The sequence below is a fragment of the Triticum dicoccoides genome, chromosome 1A (assembly GCF_002162155.2).
Source record: "Triticum dicoccoides isolate Atlit2015 ecotype Zavitan chromosome 1A, WEW_v2.0, whole genome shotgun sequence".
Classification (NCBI taxonomy): domain Eukaryota; kingdom Viridiplantae; phylum Streptophyta; class Magnoliopsida; order Poales; family Poaceae; genus Triticum; species Triticum dicoccoides.
Window position 1 is genome coordinate 11,998,296 of NC_041380.1, and position 5,008 is coordinate 12,003,303.

Here is a 5,008-nt window from a genome sequence, read left to right on the forward strand (position 1 = left end):
ACGAGGGTGGTTCTACGTCACAGCTCCTAGAAGTGCCAAGTGGGCGGCTGCCCCCGCTTTCTGCCTGGGTCCCCCACCACAACTGATGTCATGGATTAGCAGGGGCCTAAGCTGTGGTCCAGCCAAGGACGTGCCTATACTGCAAAGCCGCATCCGAGATCTCGTCGAGGGAGATTTTAATTTGGTTGCGGTAATACAAGTCATGCTGGTTCGTCAAGTCCAGCCTTGCAAACGCCGGCCCCTGCGCTTGTGGGAGTTCAACCCAGAGGGACCACGTGCCATTCAAAGTTTCCTCGGCCTGACGCACAAGGAGATGTACAAGTCATTCTTCGGACCTCAAGTGGAATGTCTGGATATCACCGAGGACGTGGGCCTGAGCAGTAACCTCGCCGCCGAACAAGTAAGAAATCCCCTAGCCGAACACGCTGTCTTTTATTCGAAGTTATTTCTGAGAGTCCGCTTTTTGACCAGGACTGGCTAACAAAGGCAAAGATGATTCGGTGTTTGGCTCCCCTCCCTGAGGGTTTGGAAAATCCGGTATTGGAGAAGATGCTCGAGGCCACACCTTGTCCGGAGCCCCTGAAGGAAGATACCGAGGGAGATAATACGGGCGGACGCGGGCCCCCATCACTATCCGTTCCAACCGAGGGAACGAGCATCTCCACGAAGGAGGACGATCGGGGGAGGAAAAGGACTGCTTCTGAGGATCCGGAAGCCGAAGCCTCCAAACGGGAGAAGAGGTCTCCCACTGAGGGTCCTGCCTTGGGGGGTGTTTTTGCCGCGCAAAGTCCGCGGGGGGATCAGCCCTCCAACGAGTCGTAAGTGATCCAAAATATTTTAATAGTAAGGGTATGCTATCTTTTTCCTCTGAGAAAATAACCACCGCATGTACCTTGCAGTTCGGGCCTCAGCCCCTCTCAAATGAGCTCGTCTTCGGGGGATCTTCTTCCAGAGATGATGGAGAGCGAAACGCCTCCCCCGGACTCCTCCGCTCCAAAAGCGGGCGACCCCAAAGTGTTGTCGCGGAGGGCCTCTCCGGATCCGGTGAGGCCAGAAGATAATCCCGTAGACCCCCAAAGTCCCCAGTGTCCGGCTCCCGAAGAGAGCATACAGAAGAGTCCAGCACCGTATGGTGTGCGGTCGGAAGTTCTGAGGGAGTTGGTGGGGCGAGCGGCCATCTCAGAAGAGCACCGTACGCTAATGGATACGATGATGGAGATAATCTCGTCCGCTAAAAGCGGATTACATGAAGCCTTTATGAGTCTATTGACGGGCTTTGAGGTATGTGAGATAATATGTGATAGTACTGCACATGTTAGGTGTGCCCTGTGTAGATAGTAGCCCCTGAGACTCTGGTTGTCGTCGAGAACGGCGGCGAACAGAGGATCATATTCCTAGGCAATAACCAAACTGCCTCTATGTGCAGGTGGTGGAAGCTCCGGTGGCTAGCCGGACTAGGGAGTTTACCCAATTAAAATGGCAACTGGATGCGGCAGACGCCGACATCGAGCTTGTTAACAAGAGGCTTGACGAGGCACAGGGTAAGTGTTATTATCCAGTGAACGCCACATAGTAAGACCAGCATAATGCTAGTATCTTTAATATGTTGTGACTGCAGATGGAGCTGCCACCGTGGAAGCCTTGCGGGCGGAACTTGCCCGAGCCAAGGAACAAGCGAGGATTAGTAATGCGGCTGCTTTTAAGGCGGCCGAAGAGTTGAGCCGAGAAGGCCGCACATTTCGAGAGTCAGGAGAAGATGGCCAAGATGGTCGTAGAATTGAAAGACACTGCCGACCGTTGCCGGGTCCTTGAGAAAGAAAACCGAGCGAAGGCAACGGACCTTGAGAAGGCTGGGGCGGCGAACAAAGACACATGTTCTGCTATGAGAGCGAAGAAGGAGGAGCTGCGGGAAGACAGGGATATTGTGGCTGGAAACCCTTCATGTTATGGAGGAAGTTCGGAGATCCTCGGTATGCCCCTCTGGATCGGCTGTGGAGTTCGGCAGATGCGTATATGGATTTGGCGGCGAGCGCTGCCGATGCGGCCAAGTACTTCCAAGGTTAGACAGATCGTGAAGTGGACAAGCTGTTCTGGATGCAATTCCACGTTCCAGAACATCCGCTTTCATTGACTGACCAGCTAGCCGAATGGGCCGAACTGAATAGGTTGTCCGGACTCGCCATGAGGTCTGTTGTGGATCAGCTATGGCCGGAAAGACCAAAGCCGAATAGCTATTTCGGCTTAGTACAGCAGTTCCTTGATGCGGTGCCGTGCATTAATGCGATGAAGAGGTCGGCGTGCATAGAAGGCTCGCGGATGGCCCTTGCCCGTGTTAAAGCATACTGGGCAGAGATGGACGCTACCACCGTTGCGGCGCAGGGATCGGCCATAGGCCGGGTGGCTGCCGAGCACTATTTCGAGGAGGTTCTCGAGGGTGCTCGTTTGATAGAGGCCCAGTGCTCGAAAAATATTATGTTTGAGTGATATGTATTTTCATTGTAAGCACAATGCTTTTATGAAGTTTTTATAATGCTATGTTTATACTTTTGCCTGAAAGTAGTATGATGCCTCCTGTACGGCCGTTTATGTAAACCTGTGTATAACCTGAAAGATTGCAGCCGTTGGCTTCAACCCCCACGCATAAAATGCGGGGGTGTTCGCAAAAATGTGTGTTCACACTTAACCCAACGTCTTGGTCCTATTAAGGAGGTGATAGCGTAGCGAGCGAGGCAACCGGACTATAATGCTTTAACAGTTTCACTTAGCCATAGGAGTTTGACAGTGGGGCTACTAGATAGCCCCTGGTGGCTCCGCACTCTCCCGATCGCGGGGTGCGTACATGCCTGGCCGGGAAACGACCCTTCGTTAAGGCGGAGGAATTCTAACATTCCGATAGGTCACCGAGTGGTTGACCAGTCTCACGCTATATCATGACAGTCAGTTTTCGGCTTTCTCTACTGAGGTGCTCGTCTGGATGAACCAGGGCACAATCGCAGTAGTTCTCCTAGTGCTACCTTAGCCGGTAAAGCGGAACATAAGGCACCAAAACACAGGAGCCGGGCAAACCCAACATTTGACCAAAGACAATGATTCGGAGCTGATGCATATAAGGCCAAACTCGCGACGCCAAACACTCCCTAAGGTATTCGGTCTTTATGGTATAACCCGGGCCTAGATAGTGCCCTTCATAAGGATCCCCTTGTGTCCATGTACGTGCATTATTCTGACGTGGCCACATGCCAAGACGCCAGCATCCTTCTCGACTGTGCTGAGAATTTGGTGGATATGTATCAACAAGAGACAGTAAAAAAGGTTTACGTAGGGTCTTAATCTGAAAAGAATCCTTGGAGCGGGTCCTTGCTGCACGTCTGCGCTTGTGTCTCCGTTGTGCCGTATCCTGGACAGGTGTAGCACGATGATTATCTGTAAAAGAGAGGAGCTTAGGTGAAAAAAGCTGTCGTGCAAAAAGATAGTTTTTTAAAGAAATCATGTATAATTCAAGGTAAGTAAGAATTGCCGCTTGTATGCGCACGTTGAGCCCCTTGTATTTGTAATAGGGGTGTGATCATTGATCCGGTAAAAATTGCATATGGCTGCGCCGGACTCGTCTAACCGTGTCCGAGGTCGTGACGACCTGCTAAATGCTTTAGTTGGTGAGGCCGTTTTTAGTGAGCGGCTGCCAGGGCAGCCGCACGTTCTTCGGCGCGCAGAGATCGCTTAATACTTCCGTTCACTATAATGATGCCACGTGTACCGGGCATCTTGAGTGTGAGGGAAGCATAGTGTGGTATTGTGTTTAAGCGAGCGAAAGCTTCGTGTCCGAGTAGTGCTTGATAGCCACTTTGAAATGGAGCGATGTGGAAGGTTAAATGTTCGCTACGGAAGTTATCGGGGAAGCCGAACATAACTTTTATTAGCAGGGAGCCCATGCAATGAGCCCCTGGGCCTGGCGTTACTCCTTTAAAGGTAATATTGCTATGGAAAATTTTTGTTGGGTCTATCCCCATTTCGCAGATTGTATTCTGGTATATCAGGTTTAGACTGCTGCCACCGTCCATCAGGACTCGTGTGAAGTGGTATCCGTCAATTATTGGGTCTAATACCAGGGCAGCCCATCCTGCACGCCGAACACTTGCTGAGTAATCACGATGGTCGAAAGCGATCGGTTGAGACGACCAGTGGCAGAACTCCGCGGTGATAGGCCTTCAGGCGTATTTTCCTGGGAGTGCCGTTTTGTTTCTGCCATTGATCACGTGTAATACGTTTACTGTTTTGACTTCTGGTGGAAATTTCTTTTGTTCCCCAGTGTCTTCCTTGAGAGGCTCATCCTCATCTTCGCTTGGTGTATCCTCCCCCTTGTGTACGGCGTTGAGCTTGCCGGACTGCTTGAGGACCCAACATTCTCTGTGGGTATGATTTTGCCAGGGGTGCTATGGACCTGACATATTTGGTCCAGAATTTTGTTTAGGCTGGACAGTTCGTCTCTGGCGCCTTTAGGGGGCGGCTTTTGCTGACCTGACCGAGAGCTTTTGAATCCGGCGTTTACTGTCGTGTTCTTCGTGCTGTCTCTTTTATTCCGGCGTTTGTTATTGTTGTTGCGCCATGATTTCCCATTTCCATCTCTAACTTCAGATGTACTGGGGTCGCTGGAGCTGCATCGGGCTAGCCAGTTGTCTTCACCCGCGCAAATGCGGGTCATGAGGCTTGTTAATGCTGCCATTGTTCTCGGTTTTTCTTGGCCGAGGTGTCGGGCAAGCCATTCGTCACGCATGCTGTGCTTAAAAGCTACCAAGGCTTCGGCGTCCGGGCAGTCGACAATTTGGTTCTTTTTAGTAAGAAACCTGTTCCAAAGCTTTCGGGCTGACTCTCCGGGCTGTTGAGTTATATGACTCAAATCATCCGCATCCGGAGGTCAGACATAAGTCCCTTGAAAGTTTGCCTGAAAAGCGTCTTCGAGCTCTGCCCAGCTTCCAATGGAGTTTTCGGGAGGCCTTTAAGCCAATGACGA